The sequence below is a fragment of the Squalius cephalus genome, assembly GCF_949319135.1.
Source record: "Squalius cephalus genome assembly, chromosome: 7".
Lineage (NCBI taxonomy): Eukaryota > Metazoa > Chordata > Actinopteri > Cypriniformes > Leuciscidae > Squalius > Squalius cephalus.
Genome location: NC_137128.1, coordinates 41,872,084 through 41,892,865, shown reverse-complemented (window position 1 = coordinate 41,892,865; position 20,782 = coordinate 41,872,084). Strand labels below are relative to the sequence as shown.

The 20,782-nt window shown below is 37.0% G+C and overlaps 1 protein-coding gene and 1 long non-coding RNA gene across 2 annotated transcripts in view; both read right to left on the bottom strand.

Annotated features, from left to right (window-relative positions):
* Positions 1-13,747, bottom strand: part of sema6ba (sema domain, transmembrane domain (TM), and cytoplasmic domain, (semaphorin) 6Ba) — a 131,379-nt gene extending 117,632 nt beyond the window's left edge. Inside the window, exon 1 of the mRNA XM_079877670.1 lies at positions 12,876-13,747. The gene's annotated coding sequence lies outside the window, so the exon portion shown is untranslated. The remainder of the gene's footprint in view (positions 1-12,875) is intronic.
* A 1,601-nt stretch (positions 13,748-15,348) lies between these two features.
* LOC307161425 lies at positions 15,349-18,567 on the bottom strand. The gene is made up of 4 exons (XR_013821721.1): positions 18,496-18,567; positions 16,387-16,442; positions 15,494-15,528; positions 15,349-15,413 (listed from the first exon to the last, which is right to left on the bottom strand). It is a non-coding gene; the product is annotated as an uncharacterized lncRNA (long non-coding RNA).
* Positions 18,568-20,782: the final 2,215 nt, after the last annotated feature.

The following is a 20,782-nucleotide window of genomic DNA, read 5'->3' as shown; positions in this document are numbered from 1 at the left end:
GATATTGTATATAGAGAGAGAGAGAGAGAGAGAGAGAGAGAGAGAGAGAGAGAGAGAGAGAGAGAGAGAGAGAGAGAGAGAGAGAGAGAGAGAGAGAGAGAGAGAGAGAGAGAGAATTGGGGTTTGAATTTATTTTTAATACTTTTATTCATCAAGGGCACATTCATTTGATCAAAAGTGACTAATGACTTCTATTTAAAATAAATGCTTTTCTTTTGAACTCTTATTTAAAGAATGCAGAAAAATATGTATCACAGTTTCCACTAAAATATGAAGCAGCACAGCTGTTTTCAACATTGATAATACTAAGAAATGATTCTTGAGCAGCAAATCATCATATTAGAATGCTTTCTGAAGGATCATGTGACTCTGAAGACTGCAGTAATGATACTGAAAATTCAGTTTTACCATCACAGGAATTTTAACAAATATTAATACAAAATAGCTATTTTAAACTGAAATAATAGTTCACAATATTAGTGTTTTTTTTACATTTTTGATCAAATAAATGCAGTCTTGGTGAGCATAAGAGACTTCTTTCAAAAACATTTGCGAACCCCAAACTTTTGAACGGTATTGTATATTATATATATATTAATGGATGTTTTTGCCATTTAAACTGTACTAACATTATAAGTTGACCTTAGGGGAAATAAAAATATTAAAATGTACCATACGACCCCTTTAAAATATCAAATGACAGTTATGGATACGCTCCGGTGCCTTATGTTTACAAGAGATGGGATGATATGATATGATATGATTCTGCTTTGTCCTACAGTGTTGATTCTGCCATTTAAACTGAAGATGAATGGCAAGCAGTCTGTTTGCAGAGTTGACTGCTCCTGACAAATTTCCCATCATGCACCACAAGGAGAAATGAAAAGAACAAAGCAATGCTAAATGCCCATAAAAAATGAATAACAAGGGAGAACAAAAAGATTGGTGTGAGAGAAAGCTAGAAATTGATCGCAATCTTCTCCAAAATCACATTGTGCACTGTTCCTCGAAGATGTTCCAGTGTTCCTCGCCACTTAAACAACATCACACACTTCTGAAAGTTTTAATTCCTCTCACTTTCTTCTTCCCCATCGGGTCATGAAGCTAAACACTCCTGTGACATCTGACAACTAAAAGATGAATTTCAAGACATTTCTTTTCAAAGGCCCATTCAACTGAGTCTCATTAATCAAGTTATGGCTTCAGAACTGACACTGGAATCAAAGCGACCCGAGTTAGTTTTTCGCTCTTTCTTTCGCTCTGCCATGTGCGCTCTGAAGAATAACCCCCCGCCGCCTGTGTGTCTGGTGTCTCGGGGAGCAGGTCAGGGGATTGATGCCCCTCTCCAGCCGAGCTTGTGTGATCTACTTTCTTCGCAGATACTGCCACATTGCAGGCGCTTTTCAAAGGGGCATTAACCGTTTTCCAAAAGCCGTACAATAGCATGGTGGGGCATCCAGCATTCCGCATGTCCATGTCATAACTGGGTGATGTAGCTATTCTCAGCGTGCATTAACACATCAAGAGCAAATGCAGGGAAAACAACGCAAATGTGTATGACAAGAATGGTATCTGACAGAGAAACTTGTGATACTTGTTGCATATTATCATCAAACACTGTCCCAATCTTACATTTAAATTGTGATGATTCTGATGCCCCATTAGAAAAGGTTAATCAGAGAACAAAAAGAGACTTCTGCTCGAGTCTCCAGCAACTGAGAAAAAGAATCGAGTAATCTCACATGTCTCCGGTAGAGTTTCAGAAAAGAGCTCAATGTCACAAACATTGCCTCTGATAGACAGATACTCCCTCCCAAGACTGTCAACTTTGTCTTATATATATCACCTACAAATTCCACAGAAATAGAACATTAAAATATTATTGACTGCCTTATTTTTTTTGCTATTAAAATAATAATAGAAATTGATGGTGTTGGGGGGTATCTCATAACAAGCAACACGGGTTACGTAATCAGATTACTTTTTCAAGTAGCCTAACAAGTAAAGTAACGCATTACTTTTAAATTTACCGCAAAAGTTACTTTTTCTAATAAGTAACGCAAGTTACTTTGTTTTAATATTTATTGACTGACAGCTCTTCTGTCCCCATGTTAAGAGAAATCTGGAGTAAGTGCAGAGGCGTTGTGTGCGCTGTGTAAACATGATGGATATTGTAGTTCTAGACTAAATGTGAGCAGGCTTTCACTCATCTCACTTGCACAAATACAGATTCAGTATTCCTCAAAATGAATAAAAACAATGAAATGCAAACTTAGAATATTACAAAAGCCTGCAATAATCAAATATGTTAAATAATACATATATATTTTATTTAATCTCACTTTCTTAACCAATGTCTTTGCTGCTCACCTTCGATGATGACCATACTAATTAGCAAATATGACTTTGGATAAACATCACATATTTTTGTTGTTTTATTGCTGAAGTAGGAGTGTTGAACTTTTCTTCTGCGACCCAGAATGGCAGCACAGCTGAAAGGTTTGTTTGAGCTGCGCCCTCTACTGTACACAGCTGTGAATTTGCACTTCCTTCAGCCTGAGGCTTAATCATTTCACTTATGGCCCCTGTCCCAAATGGCACCCTAGCACTCTCGGTCTTCCTACGAGTCCACACTTTCGTGACGTAACGCCACTTTGACTGTCGGGAAGAAGTCTGCTGTGGAGCTCGCATCAGTGGGGACTCTGCAAAAGTGTGATGCAAAAGCAAAGGGGGGCACTTAGCACCTTTCTGAAACCTAAAACGATAAATGAGACACTCTACGGTCTCATGGACTTAATGGACACGTGCGCGCGGCAGCCATTGTAAGTCCAACAGACCAAAAGTGCATATGAGGTTTGCCATTTGGGACAGGGCCATGGTGTGAAAGAGCTTTTACTTTTGCTAAAAATACAACTTTTTGTTTTTTTGTTATTAAAAACAAACAAACAAGCAAGCCCAGCCCAGCCCAGGTGGGGGAAAGTAACCCAAAAGTAATGTAGTTTATTTTTTTCCCAAAAATGTAACTAAGTAACACAATTAGTTACTTTTTTAGGGAGTACTTTTAAAAGTAACTTTACCCAACACTGATTTTTTTATATAAAATTTGATATAAAATTCCTAAATTCCTTAGAAACAGAAAATTTAAATATTTATTTATTTATTTATTTATTTTATTATAAATGTAAAGAATATAAGGAGCATCTGAGAACTAACATTTTCCTAATGAATGCCTTGTTTTTGCTCATCCCAGTTAGCATCACCCTAAAAAACGTCCCAGCAAAGCATTTCAATAAAACGCATAAATGCAAACTTCAATATGTATAATATAGAACAGTGGTTCCCAATCCTGGTCCTGGGGACCCACAGCTCTGCACATTTTATATGTCTCCTTTATCTTACACACCCAGTTCAGTTCATAGAGCTCTTTCCTAACGAGATGATGATCTGAATCAGGTGTGTTAAATGAGGGAGACATACAAACTGTGCAGAGCTGTGGGTCCCCAGGACCAGGATTGGGAACCACTGATATAGAATATCAAATTATTCCATTTAACTTTTTGGCAGTGAAATCAATTCAAAAATGCCATGCGCACCTTTTTACCATGCACACAACAGTCATTAATAAACAGCAAAGAAACATCCTGATAGGTGAAACCCAAAAAAACTATTTGAAACCTGTGGTTTTGGGCATGCCGATGACAATCGAGCCACCCTGGGAAGTCAAGGCAAGGGAGTAATATTTCGTTTCGCATCAGTGCTAGCACTCGGTTACTTCAAACAGCATTTTATTTGTTTGCCCAACGCCAGCCAGCCGCACGGCATGCATTTATATTCCAATAAGAGGGAGGTGAGAGTTACACAGGCTGTTACGGTCTCCTTGTTCACCACAAAACATTACGAGCGCTGCAAAACCCTCACTGGTCAAAACACAATGTTCCGAAATGATAGTGCATTATGCTAAAGATGTGCTAAATGTAGATTATTGTGGGTTTTGAAAATACATTATTAAAAACATAGACCTACAGGGTGACACTTCAATTAAAGTTTTCTGGGGCACAAATAAAGAGATTTGGGAGGCTAATTCTGGAACATTGTGTGTTTAACTGCTGATGAAATTTAAGAGCTAATTGGTGGCTAACTGCTTTCAAATGAGCCCCTTATGACCAGTTGTGTCTATTTGATTTCACAGGCATGTATGCACTCTTTTATGTGGTGAAGCTTTGGGGAATACGCAGAGCTCAGAACCTGATATGTTTCAAGAGCTTCCTCTCATCTCGCCGTGTTAATAGCCTGTCATATAACACACACATCTAGCAGAAAACAAATGAATTTAATTCAAAACTCACTAAGATGCGTTTTCAGATAATGTTTTTCTTACACCGTTATTAAATGTTTTTTTTGTTTTATGCTTAAACCTCACCTAATATTGGAAGATTTATGCTTATAAAACAATCTACCGATGAAGTAAGAAAAACACACTTTAAAATATATACTAATGTTCAGAAGTGTGGGGTCAGTAAGCTTTGTTTTGTTTTTTGAGAAATGTATTCTTCAGCAAGGAATAATTTAATAGATTGAAAAAGACATTTATAATTTTACAAATAAATATTTTTCTTTAAGCTTTCTATTCATCAAAGAATCATGAAAAACTAAATTATGAAGCAGCACAACACAACAATTTCAAAATTTCATAATTTTAGAATGATTTCTGAAGGATCATGTGACACTGAAGTCTGGAGTAATGATGCTGAAAGAAATTTAAATTGTAATAACATTTCACAATATTAGCATTTTACTGTCTTTTTGATCAAATAAATGAAGCCTTGGTGAACATAAGAGACTTATGAGTTTTGAAATTGTCTTGTTAACTTTGGAAATTGAGTAGAGGATTTAGTTCCCAGCATGCTTTGAAGATGACATGATGGTAAACAGTACATTGGCTCTATAAGCAATGACTGTGCTAATGCCAGTGACAAGTAGCATCTTGTTCATTACATATACTGTATGCTAAATAAGTTTCATTTAGCATGTTCTATGATAGCTGTGGATTTGAACTGAAATAAAAAAAGATTTATTGGTTCCAGAGCTACAACTTTGGAGCAACTTAATTTTTTTGAGTAATCGACTTAAAAATGTGTGTTTACGTTACAGATTATTAAGTTTCTCTAACTGAATAAAGTTTGTTGGTTTAAAAAAATAATAATTTGAAGTTGTCATAACCCAAAAAATGTATGCAAACTGTTGCATTATTTGTTTTGTTGAGCCAACATATTTTTTAGTCACAGTGTGTGTAAAACATTTTGCTTTCGTATTTTTAAAAGGGATAGTTCACCCAAAAACATTCTTACTTCCGCTGAGCACAAAAGAAGTTATTGCTATGAATATTTCATGCTCGGAAAACTTTGTAAACCCTTTGACTTTTTGCATTTTGTAAAATATCTTTTTTTGTGATGACATCATTTAAGGATATTTTACCACAAAACAATGCTAAATACTAAATATATATATATATTTGTTTTTTGCAATGAGCAGCAAAGAAATGTCTTGCAAAGACAGTCCAGAAGATCAACTACCTCAACCAATTATACTATACCAATAAGACCAGCAAGAAAACCATGAAAAACATTCCACCATCAGTGACAGGTTTTACCTTAATTATCCAATAACATTCACAGCAGACGCGTAGGTGAAGTTAATCGTCCTGGGCAACGTTGTCATTCACAAGCCAATGTTCAAAACTTAACATCTTTCATTTCCTATCAGGAAACTGCTAACAGCCAGTTCTGACAGTTCTGTCTTTCTGTGGATTCTTGTGCACTCGGTTATATTATGATATGATATGATCATAATATAATAATATAAAGGTAGCTTTGAAGTAGAGCTCAAACAGTAGAGCGTTGGCGCTTGCAACGCCAAGGTCATGGGTTCAATTCCCAGAGAAAGCAAGAACTGGTAAAAATGTTAAAATGTGTAGCTTGAAATGCAGTGTAAGTCGCTTTGGATGAAAGCGTCTGCCAAGTGTAAATGTAATGATGTGATGTTATGGTTTTACTCCGTGACTGGCTTGAATGATCCGTGTCTGTGAAGCTTGTTAGCTCACATTCAGCTCACTGTTAGCGCCGCAGATGACTCAAGGTGACCCATGTGAACTTTCAAACGGCACGTAGAGATAATTGAAGTTCTCTCAACTGCACTGGCGAGTAGGATACTGTTTTAAGAACATCAATTGGATGTGATGCAGTCCACTGGACACAGGCGTACATGTACTGTGAATTTTGAACAAGAATACAAAGCTGTGAGCACAAGGGACGTTTTACTTGCCTTGCCAGGGAAAATATCACTGCCTTGCAGTTAACCAATTGCGGTATCTCAAGGAAATAGTGAGAACAATGAAGCCTTTCAGGATCAATAAACTGTCAAATGAATTTTCTCTAAATGTGTTTGATGTACTCCCATAATTCTGTATCTCTCACTGTGACTCTAGTCCGTCAATACTTAATGATTTAATCTCAGTCTATTCTTGGCCTCTGACATGATAGCTGGGACATATTGGATTTGAAAGCAAAAGCCGCTAAAATATAACTAGCGATAGACCAGAAAACAGCTTTACTTTATTTCAACTTAAAAATACTGAAGTGTTCAGAGTGAAGAAAGCTATGAATTGCAATAAGAATGAAAAACATGTCTTTAATATCGCAACTACTCCTAGACAGCAAATGAAGACTTCACACTACAATACTGAAGTTTTCAGTATGAATGACATGTCTTTAATATCTCATTTGCTTCTCTTGGAAAGCACTGAGATGAAACGTATGTTTAAAAATTTCTGCAAAACTCCAAAAGCATACCTATACATACAATTCAATGCCTTTTCCAGCTGAAATAAACCCTAGTGGCAGTAAAATACAAACAACTTCTATCCCTGTTCACACAAATTATGATTACGTGACAGACTGTCAAAAAAATATAGACTTATTTTTGCACAGTTCCTTGCACAATACTATGTTATGACCTCAAAAACTTTTTTGTATATTTGCAAACTACACTGTAAATAAAACAAAGATTGCTGGCGAACTTTTTACAAGAAAATGCTGTTTCAGTTCTTGCTACTTCAAAATTCAATGTTTAATTCAATGCGTTACTTGTTGCTTTTTTAGTGTAATTTTGCAGAAATGTTGCCATATGCAAGTTTTTTCCCAAAATTAGTTAGTCTCCTATACATTTTCACATCCATTAAACAATTAAATCTTATCAAATTCTTCTAAAATTTAATTATCTATATTTTCCCAAAATTTCAGTCGTCTCATTTGTGTCTATTTTTATTGGGACTTCTGGCAGTTGCTTGACACTTAAACTTAAAAGTCAGCATGAAATAAAAATGGACAATTTTTCATATGTATGGAATATTACTTTTTTTTTTTATTATTCATGTGCCCTCGTAATCTTCAATACAAATAACTTCCCCTCCCTCTTGCAGCAACATCTCTCTCTTCTCTGATGACATGTTTACTGGCGCGAGGGCGGGGCCACCTGTCACTCACATGAGATCGACCAATAAAAAAACCACAACCATCCAATCAACTCCCTGTGCACAAAACCAAGTCCTGCCCTACAATTTGTTCTTATTCTAGAAGCCATTTTCTCGGATATACATCAAAATAGGAAAGAAAACACTATCGTAACTTCCGTTTCATGCAGACTTTAAACGACACGTAACCGAGAACTCAATTAACTCTCCTGAGCGATGAAAGAGAAATAAAAAAAACATCCTCCGGACTGAGTCGCAAACACAGATGCACACACATCCAAATAACACCTTGAGCTTTAAATCCTCCCTTATGAGAGCAATCCTTCGGTCCGCAGACCACGAAAAAGGACAAGGCCGGTCGTCACACGCAACAAGTTGCGGACAACAGCGAGACGTCACCCTTGGTCACTGGAGCTTACGGTGCATGTGAAGGAGGTGCGTGTGAAGGAGGTGCGTGCTCGGCCCCCGGGGGAGATGGGAAGGAGGACTGTGTGTATGAACCCGAACACACACCTGCTATTTTTGTGCAGCACCTGCCTGGCCTGCCTGCTGCGCTGCTGTCTGTGTGCTGCAGAGATAACAGGGGGGCTATTCACGGCTAGTCAGTCGGAGAGAGTCAAGCCCTGTCTCACTTCTGTGTGTGTGTGTGTGTGTGCGTCTTACCCTCTCATACACATCCAGACCTGCTCTGTCGCTCTGTTTACCCTCCCTTTATGCCCAACAAATACACACAGATACAGACAAATTCCTCATACAAATTCACTATCAATCCTTACTACTGTAGCAATTCCAGCTCAATCCATGTTTCTTTAGGTCTTTCTTTTGCACACACACACTCTTCAGTCTGTCTGCTGCAGACTGCGGCCAGCTGATCTTAGAAAAGGAAGCAGTTGTGTGAAAATCGTATTACCGTTTCCAGTTTTGTGAATAAAAATCACTCTAACAAAGCATCTCACAATCTGCAGGCAACCAACACGTAACACAATGCACTGTAAAAATGAACTTTATAAAGAGTATGTTTTGCAAGAAAATACTGTTTCAGTCTTTCTACTTCAAATGTAATGTTTAATTCATTGTGTTACTTGCTGTTTCTTTGAAATTATTTCTGAAATTTAATGGCAATCTCTGAGTGAAAATTGTTTCAAAGTAAATCCTGTACCAATTATTTTTCAGTGTGGTTACAAAATACAGATCCAACTTATCATTATTTCCATTTCTCTCTAGTATTGCTACTTGTTAGGTGATTTAATCTAACCCTGAGTCTTTTGTGTATCTTGACATAAATTATATCTCCAATCATTTTGCTTATTGAGAAGAGGTGAGCTATTCATTTTCTTTGTGACCAGAGTTATGATTTTCACTTGGTGAACGATAGAGGCTCTTTTGAATTGGTCACCTAGCAACCATCTTAAGCAACATGATAGCTACTCTGAACACCTTAGTAACTACATAGCAACACCTTGGCAACCACCCAGATCACTCTAGCATCGTGGAGGAGAGCTTTGCACAGGCAAGCACATTTTTTTACAAATCTAGTTGTTATTTACTGTGCACCGGAGTCAAACACAAACATTTTAGCTCATGTCATCTGAACAACATGCAGCTAGTGGACGTTTCCACTGTTATCTGTGATTGTTATCGGCTATCTAAATATTCTGTTCTCCCCTGGAAGTCTCTAGACTGTCCTTACATATGATTTATTTTTCAAAGTCATGGAACCTATGGGCAAAATAAATAAATAATATAAATAAATCATGCAGTGCCTAAAAGGGCAAAGAAACACGTCAGCAAAAAGAAAAACAACAGGCAGTTAAAGGCCAGCTTGATTTTACAACACCTTGATGAAGGACATTTCAGTCTTTCTCAAGAAGATACTGTCTCACACATATTTATCCATCCATCCATCCATCCATCCATCCATCCATCTGTCTGTCTGTCTCTCCATCTGTCCGTCCGCCCGTCCTATCTGTCTATCTCTCTACCTCTATCTAAGTGTCAGTCTACCTATTCTATCTATCTATCTATCTATCTATCTATCTATCTATCTATCTATCTATCTATCTATCTATCTATCTATCTATCTATCTATCTGTCTATCTGTCTGTCTGTCTCTCTACCTCTATCTTAGTGTCATTCTATCTATCTATCTATCTATCTATCTATCTGTCTATCTGTCTATCTGTCTATCTGTCTATCTGTCTGTCTGTCTGTCTGTCTTTCCCAAATAATGTCAATATGTATTCTGAACCCTTGTCTGCATAGTTGGCACACAACTGAAACATTACAATAAATCATAATTAATCTATTGTGTATTATGGACCAACAATACATACATTTTTACAGCCCTTTTACATTAATGCTAATTTAGAAAAATACATTGACTAAAATGTTCATTTATACAACTTGAAATGTTATTAAATTTTAATAAGTGTAAATGAAATGTAGAAATTAACATGAACCTAGATCAGTGGTTCTCAAACTTTTGTGGGCCAGCTATCCTTTTGTGGCTATCAATTATCCAGGTCATTAACAATTACAATAACTATTTTAAACATTGTCTTTACTAACTTTCAGGGCCGGCAAGTTTCAATTACATAGAAGCCTATGGAGGAGTGAGACAGCTCTCAGATTTAATCAAAAATATCTTAATTTGTTTTCCGAAGATGAATGAAAATCTTACATTAGAGTGAGTAATTATTCAGAATTTTAATTTTTGGGTGAACTAACCCTTTTAAAAGTCAATACTTTTTTAATGGCTTATCTACTTTCCATTCCTTTCCAAAAATAATGCAAAAGAAACGATACATAGCTTACATGCCGCATTAAACTGGCAGATTTTAGAATGTTGTAGGCAATTATTTTGCAAGTAATTACGTTTAATCTTGTCTTGCCTGGATCTTTGGTGTAAACTCGTGAACGCCCCCCATGAACACCTGAACGCCCCCCTTTCAAAAATCCTGCTTCCACCGCCCCCCGTTGTTCTCTGAACGCCTCCGTTGAGAACCACTAATCTAGATGAATAAAAGCCATACAGTATTGTCTATTATTAGTTCAAGATACCTTATGCATTAAATATAATGTTCACGTATTGACAGTTATTGTTAGCTCCATAAAACACACTGCAATAAACTTGACACCATTTGACATCATTAAAAAAATCTATTAAAAGTAAACATTCTGAAAGCTTCTTTGGTGAAGGTAGTCCTATGGTTCCAATGTAAAGCATGTAATTCTGACAGCCTCACTGTACCATGGTACGACCACCACAATAGCTTTTCAAAGGTTGCTCCCAGTTAAGTTTAAGTTATAAATGGTTGGTTTTCCTTGGAAACAAAGGAACCAATTCCTCTTAACTAAGCTTATAAATAATGCAAACCTACAAGAGCAACAAACCCAGACAAACATCACATAGAACGTAATGGACAAAGGCTGAATTCAGGTGGCGATTTCAGTCATGCATGTATATCCCAAAGCAAATGGTGAGATACCATAGATCCCCTATCCTCCAAGCCAAAATATGAAAGCTTTATCTTCAGAAACTCTGTTGACATGCGAAACGTGCTTTACATAAGCCCGGCAGTGAAGAGGTTTGTTTATTACCAGCAAGAGCCGCAGAATTATGAAGCATCAGCGGGCCTGGAGTGTGCATGCATTCACAACAATAGAACGATGAACCAGTGAAACCACACCGCATCAGATCACTCACCCCGCACGTGAGCGAATTACAAACTAAACACTTTTGCAAGATATGGATCTTGCATGCATGAACTATGAGGCAGGCTACTGAAATCCAACAAAACATAAACGAGAAGAAAAAGAACCCTATCAGCCAGATACACCTGGTTAAAATCCCTAAAGGAATCTGAACAGTTCCACCATTATTTCAAAGCAATCCTGTATAAATAATTGGAATGAAAATGAAACATCACCCCCAAAAAAACTGGATCTTTCGGACCATCAATAGAATCTAAGATATTTTCCATGTGATTTTCTTTAAATGTCCAGCAGCAAAACATTGTTTGAGTATAAGACATACAAAGATTTCACAATAGCCAATAATAAGACTCCAAGAATCAAAAAATCCTGGGAATCCTACAGTATCCTGTACAATATTCAAATAGAAAGTTTTATTACTCCAGGATTTATGACTTGTATGTAAATATTACTTGATTAACTAACTTAAAGGGATAGTTCACCCAAAAATGAAAATTCTGTCATTAATTACTCACCCTCAAGTCGTTTCAAACCTCTAAGACTCGTTCATCTTCGGAGCATAAATGAAGAATTTTTAATGAAATCTGAGAGCTTTCTGTCCCTCCATTGACAGCTACGCAACTACCACTTTCAAGTTTATTTACAAAATATTAATCTCCAACGTGCATTAACTCAGCACTGTCTGCTTTCACATCAACACCCATGAGTCCTGGTGCTCTCATGAACGTGCAGTGGAGATCAATATTTTGTAAAGAAAATGGTAAATTGTGGGTTTTTTTGGGCACTCGCATCACTTCATAATATTGAGGTTAAACCACTGTGGTCATGTGGATTACTTTAATGATGTCTTCACTGTCTTTCTGGAGCTTGAAAGTGGTAGTTGCTTAGCTGTCAATGGAGGGACAGAAAGCTCTTCATTTGTTTTCCGAATTTTTTGCGTGATCTAAACCCTTTAAGGACTTATTATTTCAGAACACACAATTCCCAAAAGTACTATTGCAGAACAAATGCCCTTCATCAAAAATAATGTAAGGAAAATGTTCCACAAACTCTTTGCTTCCATGTGATTTCCTTTAACTGCCCAGTAGCATCACATAATTCCAGTACAAGACAAACAGACATTTAAAATAAAAATAAAAAAATCCTGAAAGAATGACGGTTTATCCAGTTAGGATTCTTATGAATCCCATTAAGTTTGGTCCCAAATGTTAGTGCTATTTCAAAAAAAATTCCTCCAGGGTTTTTTTTTGTTTTTTTTTTGACTAGGATGGTTATATTGGCTTGATGAACCTACAAGATCTAATGTGCATCATTGTCAGAAATTAACAAGAGCTCGGGGCAAGAAATGCCCGATAAAGTGACATAAAAAAGCTCCAAATATTTACAGTCTGGAGGCAAAAAAATATGTAATTCAATCTCTGTTTATGTATTTTTCATAATTCCTAATATTTTAGGCCAGTGATTATGGGTTTAGTGCCTCATCAGACACTGTGAAGCGAAGTGTTTGTGATGGGAAAAGATTCAATCAGCAATTAAAACCCTAACAAAATGCCGCTGCTGTTCATTTTCTAAATAAAAAAAGTTAATTTCTGACTCTGCATTAAATCTATGCCACAGTGACTGGCCGGCTCACCTGGTAAGTTGGATATCAGTGTGTTTAAATCCTCAAGGTGATGCGTTTCTTCTTGGCGCAGGATGCGGGACAAAGCTGGTGATTTCACCTGCCTCTCCTCCAAAGAGATCACGAGCACCGGGCTGACATATCGGTAAAACACGGGCGTCTCTGAGCAGGTCCGGTGCGCACCAGGCGTTTATAGATAGCGCAGTGGATCCGCGTTCTTCCACCCGCTCACTCAGACACAATGTCCCTTTCGCGACGGAATCAGTCGGGATCCTGTGTGGGGACGCTGCTGCTGCAATTCGGTGAGGATATAACGGGTAGGTGTGGTTGGGTGAACGGACGGAGACAGACAACCGTGGCACGGGTCCAAAAGAGCAGCCCTGCGTTAAGACGCACGGCGCAGTGTGTGCCCGCCCGCTGAAAGCCTTTCAAAAGCAGAAGATTCACGTGCATATGAAGATATCAATGTCTGAGGAGGAATTGGTTTAGGTGATGGTTATTAACGCAATACATCCAGTCTGGAACGGAACGTCTCTCCAGCGGTTCCTTTGGTGATGTTCATGAATCAGTCTGTGCGACGTATACACTGATATTTACATCCACCGGTCAGACGCCGAGCGCTGCGTAAACACGAGCATCATCCGTGGGCTTCAGAATGAGGAACCTAACCTTCCGAGAGGGGGATGGATCTCTCTCTGCCTTTCCCTCACACACACGCGCTCGCGCGCGCACACACAAACACACACACACAGAACCAACAATCAGTTAGGCAACGTGTACACCCTCGGATAATTAGATCTAATTAATATCTCATTTGCTTCTTCTATAGATTAAATGAGGAGAAAATGGAGACCATCATGCTTCTCAATTTGTCCCTTGAGAAAAATACCCTGTTAAACTCACACGTCCTCAGAGATTTAGCAAAGATCTCAACAATGTCTCAAACGGTATAAGACCATATTCAATATTGAGCAGTGGAAGCCACAATATGAACTGGAAATAATTCAAAGTCAGTTTAAAACTGTTTTCACTCAGAAATTGATCATTTCATTACACGGAAATGACCAGAGTTAAAATAGCCTATACATTTAAATGTGTTCCAATACTCTGCTTTATTTGCAACTTTGAGAAGTAATTTTTTTACAGCAATTCCATGGTCAATTGCATTAGGAGAAACATCTGAGATAAAGCCGATACTTGAATGAAGTATATTTGACATCTCCATTATGTCTTCTTCATTATGAAAGAGCAACATCTGAGCAATAAGATTTTTAATACTGGAGAGCACCTCCCTCAAACTTGTATTGCTATTAAATAAAGCTAATTATAATTACAGTCTTAATAAAGATTAGTTGGATGAAAAATGACCCTTTCTCTAATATGAGAATTTAGTAAGGTGCTTTTAAGAACCTTAGAAACCATGACAGGGATCTGAAGAACCTGAAATAATACATCAAGAACTTTATAAACCTCCCTAAAAAAACCACACAAATACAAAAGGTTAAGAATCGTATTGAGCAACAACAAAAAGTAGATTCCTTGCCAAAGTCCCTCTTTGTACCAGGCAACCTAAGGTGCAGATAACATACATTTTTAAGGACGTAGCCCACCCTAACCATGGGGACATTTAAACAAAATTGATCCGGTTCTTCACTGTAAGTTGCAAAAATTATGTACGCATACACACACATCAGAGGTTGAAATTATTAGCACATAAAAATACACACACAGAGACAGACAGAGAGAGAGAGAGAGAGAGAGAGAGAGAGAGAGAGAGAGAATAGAAAATAGAGAATAAATTGAGAATTACGATTCTGAAAAGACAACTAACAAAATAACATGTAATTTACTAAAGTTCCTGACAAAGCGTTAACTAAAATTGAATTAACTTGAATTAATTACTCGGTTTGAATGAATGATTCAATGCCTCAATCACTCAAAGACTTCACTTGCTTAATAACTAGATGAATCAGCGATTTTGAACAAATCTCTTGAATAAATGATTCAATGACAAATACATTTTTTGACAGTCACTTGTCGCCACCTACTGGTGTAACAATGTAATTAATACAATCCGTTATTTGAAGTGGCAGGTTACTTTCAAAAGGTGATGTACTCTATTTTGTTCACAACCGTAGACAACAGTATTTATATCTGAAATTTAAACTTATCCCACTATGTGATAATTTGAATTATTGTAATACAGAAATAATGATACTGTGTTGCTGAAAAGACTGTTTGTGAGTGAAGCTGTTTCATATCTGTACATGACAACTGCTCTTTCTGTATCAGAACCCAGATCTGAATGTTCGCTGTGATCGTACTTGTCAAATAGACATAGCCGAATTGTTGTCATTAAGGAATAAGTCAAAACACATTATTGTCTGTGAATTGTGATATGTGATTGTATGCACTATAATCCAGAATGTATTAAAAAAACATATTATTCAATTTCTGTTTATTTAAAGCAAAAATCCTCACCACAGCATGGATAACAAAGCCTCTTCTCATATAACTGGCCCATCTGTGTTTGGTTTTTGGCTGCCACATCTGCCGAAGCAACAATAGACATCAACAGACTGAACCATTTAATGAAGAACATTGTGATCTCATCTCACTGACCCGTTTACCTGCAAATATGTCATTTAACCTGGATTCCACCGACCTGTTGGAGAAAGATTATTAATGTTGCAGACACTTTGTTTCTAATTGGAATAAATATCAAATGTACATTACTGTTCAAAAGTTTGGGATTGGTTAGACTTTTTAATGTTTTGAAAGAAGTCTCTTATACTCACAAGGCTGCATTTATTTAATCAAAAATACTGTAAATTGTAAAAAAAAAATAATAATTTGAGCTGAGCATATGTATATATTTATTTATACATAATTTATATTATATATAAATATTTTATATATAAATAACACATTTTTCTTAAATATATACACATGCATGTGTATATATATATATATATATATACAGCACACACACACATATATAACGTAAACACACACTTTTATTTTGGATGCAATTAATCGTTGCCCAGCACTAAAAAAATTACATTTAAGTAATTGAAATGTCATTTATTTCTGTGATGCAAAACTGAATTTTCAGTGTTTTACAGTCTTGTGTCACATGATCCTTCAGAAATCAATCTAATACACTGATGCTAAAGAAACATTTCTTACTACCAGAGTTGAAAACTTATTATTAATTTTTTTTTTTTTTTTTTCAGGATTCCTTAATGAATAGAAAGTTCAAAAGAACAGCATTTATTTGAAAAATAAACTTTTGTAACATTATAAAAGTATTTACTGTCATTTTTAATAGTATAGATGTAGTATAGATTCCCTTTAAAAAACTTTTGAACGGTAGTGTGTCCAATGGATTACTCTGTTAATATGTTTCATATTAAAACAAAATGGCAACTAGAGATAAAATAAAATGACTGCAAATAAGAATTTGTTTTGTAAGGCAGACACATTTTTAAATATAAATAGTAAAACAAAATATGTTGTGTACCTCAATTTGTTGTTGATTTCATTTCATTGCAATTCTTTGTGTATTCATGGTTGAACCTGCAGTCAAGGAAAGTTTTTGTTAAAAAGCATAACAGTCCACAAAATGAAGTGCATGTATAAATAATCCTGGGAATCTAAAAAATCTATTTTGCATGTAAAAACATTAAAAAAAAAGTATGTGTGTGTCATTTCAACACTTTAGGTGACTCAGCAGCGTAGACGGTAGTGCTTCATCTCCCACCGTCACGCACGCAACAGATTTTCCAGATGGATTCTCGGCTGATTCACCGAGTTGTGTGGGATATCTGCTTCCGATTCTGTTATGTGACTCATTAAAGTTTAAAGCGCACTCAAAAGACTACAAACATGCTGAAGAACAGGATCAAAAGCACATGCATGCGTTTCTCAAGGGTTGTTCACATCAAATAGCAACGCTTAAATCAGACAAATTAGCAAATTAGTACTAGTACTCGGTAGTACTTGTACTCCTTAAATAAATAATAACCAAAAAAAAAAAAGAGTTTTGTAGAAAAACAAGCCCTTTGCAAGCATGCAAGTGCAAATATTTTTTCAGGACTGAAAACAAGACTCTGAAAGCCCAGTTTCCCTGATAACCTTCAAAGAAACTGCGATCAAAGAGAGAAAAAGAGAGGGCAACACTTTTTAGTGATATTCCGGCTGTCAGGCAGGTTTTCATCACCCTTGCTTCTGTTGCTGAGGAGATGAGCATCAGGAAACCATTACGGGTGATATTTTTAGGCAAGCATTGGAACAGATGCTGCTTTGATATGAAACGGGTGAAAAAGTATCCGATTCTGACATCTACAAATTGGACACAGGTCAGTAGCAAATCACTCCAGAAAGTGTTTTTAGCACAACCCTTGCAAAATGGAAAGCCTATGTGCACAAAAACTTTCAAAATGTGGCAAACCACCACAAAAAGCCAGCAGGCCAGACTAACACATTGTAGCAATTGAACGTCAATAAAACAGTTTCAGCTAAAAATGAAAAATCTGTCCACAGCTCTCAAATCTAATTTGTGCATATAGGCTACGTTCACACTGCAGCCTTAGTGCTTATTTCCCATTTATTGCTCAGATCCGTTTTTTTTGCATTGCTGTTCACATTGTTGTTGTACGTGTGGCCAATATCTGATTCACTGTAAAAAATAAATACAATTATATGATCAATAAGTTACGACAAACTTCAACTCACCAAAAGTAACTTTTTTTTATGTTACAAGATTCAACTTATTTTTAAAGTCAGTTTAATGTAATTTAAGTTGAAATGACTTAAACATCAAAGTTGATTAGCCTACAGTATACTTAATTTAAGGCAGCAACTTAAACACAGAGAACCTTAAAGTAAGCGATTACACGTTTATTTATAGTGTGATCTGCTGAAGAAGACAGGAGATTTCTGCGAAGGAAATATAATTTAAAAAAACAAGGATTCAAATTTTAACACTTTATGAGCCCACGTTTTGCTTTGCTTGTTCGAAAAATATCGGATTTGGGCCACATTTACCTGCAGTCTGACAATAACCTAGACTATATCGGTAACCGGTAATCTGTATTGTAAAAAGCTCTATATAAATAAAGGTGACTTGACTTGACCAAACATTTGATGGGCCCTACTGACTACTAGTGAAGTTAGGTTAATGGGGTCCATCAACTGTTTGGTATATTCATCAAAATATCTTCTTTTGTGTTCAGAAGACAGAAACTCATAGGCTACAGGTTTGGAACAACTTGAGGGTGAGTAAATATTGAGAATTTTCATTTTTGGGTGAACTATCCCTTTAAGAGCTGAATCAGAGGGGAAAGATTTAAATTGATTAAAATGTGCACAAACAAACAAAGCATTGATTTAATAAATCATAAAACCACGTTTCACACTTTTTTGGGGAAAAATCTACTTGCTTACCGTTGACTCTGAACATCAAGCTGAGGTAGGAGATAGGAGTATTTTAAGAGAAAAATAGCATAATAGAGCTTTAATCATTTTATTTGAAGGCAGCCATTTAACGTAGCCTAATTACTTTTTAACAGCTTCAAAACTTTGTAATCGATATTCCTACGGAGCATGTAAAAATAGACACACATATTACCGTATCCCTGGAGATGGACCTGAAAAACACAAACAGGTTTATTGAATGTGGGATGTGATTGTTGAGAAGCGGTGTAGTGACTGACAGCAAAGTGGTGCATCGTGTTTGAAGACAAGACAGAGGGATTCTGCCATCTAGTGGAGGACGTCAGTAGTGACACAGATTCTGACGTGACTGACTGCTGGATAAACTTCAGAAACAAACGCTACTGTTGTTGACTCCTAGAGTCTTTGCACTGGGGATCTTATTCTGAGAACAAGGAACAAGCAATCATGTACAAGCTACTAGCATGATTGTGGAAATCACTTGTTTTGCTTTTGAGGGCTTTTGCGTATGTTCGATTGACCTGTCTGTCAATGCACTCACATATCAACATCAGTGTGTTTATAGGTCTGGAGGAGTTACTTTAAAACTGTAGATTGTCTACAAGCTACAAGCGTGAGTTACTTACATGCTAGCAAAGTCGAGAACCTTATGCTGATGATATCATATAAAAAAATTGGCAGTCACTTTACTTGGCACAAAAACATTGAAGGTGGAGTAAGCGATTTCTGAGAAACAGTTGATATTTGAAATCACCAAAACAAACACGCCCCTACCCAAAAGGATCAAACCCCTCTCTCGATAGCCCCGCCCCCAAATTCACAAACGCTATGCAAAACAGGCACCTCCCCCCTAATGTATGTATACGCCCCATACTGCTGATTGGCTAAGTGTGTTTTGGTGCTGTCTTAGCCTGACTACGTCAGACTTCGTACTTCCGCTCAATTTCATTTCGCTTCTGTACTCAGTCTGAGATAGCGACCTTTCTTCCCGTTTTCCTCCGGCCTCAAAACAGCCAGCCAATCAACGAACAGAGGGCGGCCTGAGAGCCGTGACGTAGACGCTGATTGTACCGTGGATGCGTAGATTTACTTCACATAATCTCCAAAAGTCGTTCACAGCCATGTTCACTCCGGTATTTCGCTCGATGGTTTTGTTTTCGCATCATACATGTGTTTACAGTGGAAGTTAGATCCGGCTGAGCCTGTGCATAACACGTCATAACCAAACGTTATGTGATTGGCTTACGGGTAACCAATGATTTTAAACTTCAGACAAGCCCCCCAACCCGCGAGAAAGAAAACGCTTTTCAATTATGCCCTTCCCGACTGTGTCTACAAAGCAAAGCGAAGTAGCAGAGTTTGGTATTACCAGGCTAGTGCTGTCTGATCCTATCAGAAAAATAAAAAAAATACACAATTTTAAAAAATTGTTTTTTTTTAAATGACAAAAACAACAAAATTACTAAAACTTTCATATTAAAATGTAAAAATAAAACCTGATTCAAAATATTAGTAAAAGCTATAATAATATCTCAGTGATACTAAAATTTGAAATATTGTCAGTTACTGGAAATGCTGTAGTATTTTCAAACCAACTGAACTACTGTCATGCTACTGAAAATTAGGGCTACACCTGTTAGCTATTTGCTGATATTGTCATTTTTAAAGGGAGACAGTAGTTCACCCAAAAATGAAGAGCCCTCCCTCTACTAAAATAAAAGTGGTACTTTCCTATGCTTGTCTATAAGCAAGGACTAAAATAAAGCAATTTAATATGAATTAATATTGATTCTGGGATAAAATAGATTTCAAAAACGTAAATAAAAAGGGGGGGGGGGGGGAGGAATCACAATAGTTAAAGGGGGGGTACAATGGTGTTTCATGTATTCAGAGTTGTTTACACTGTTAAAGAGATGGATTCTCATGCTAAACATGGGCAAAGTTTAAAAAAAATATTTTGGACGAATAACGGAGAATTTCTGTGCCGAAAATCTTACTTCCGGGTTGGTGCAAGTTTCGGCTGGTTTTTTTTCAATCGTGGATCTAATGACGTAGATCAGAGTGGAACTCCTTATATGAGCATTTCTCTCGGAAAAGCTCGCCCGCGCACACGTCGACTAGAGGAGAGTGAGACCGCGCACATCAACGCGCTTCAACAGGAAATCATCGGCGCCAGCGCTGCATAGGATTTGTTCAAGAATGTCTCCAAAAAAGTGTGTATTTGGATGTGAGGGAAAGCTTACCGTGTTCAGCTTTCCAAAGAACCCAGTGTTACAGGAACAGTGGATGCAGTTTGTTTTTCCGGGGCAGCAACGGAGTGTAGGAAGTGCGGTTATGTGTTCTGGTCATTTGAGTGACGAATGTTTTATTAGCAAGGCCTCGACGCTGGATTTGCAAATCGTTTGCTATTAAAACGTGGAGCGGTCCCAGTGATAAAAGACCCCAGTCATGTAAGTACAACT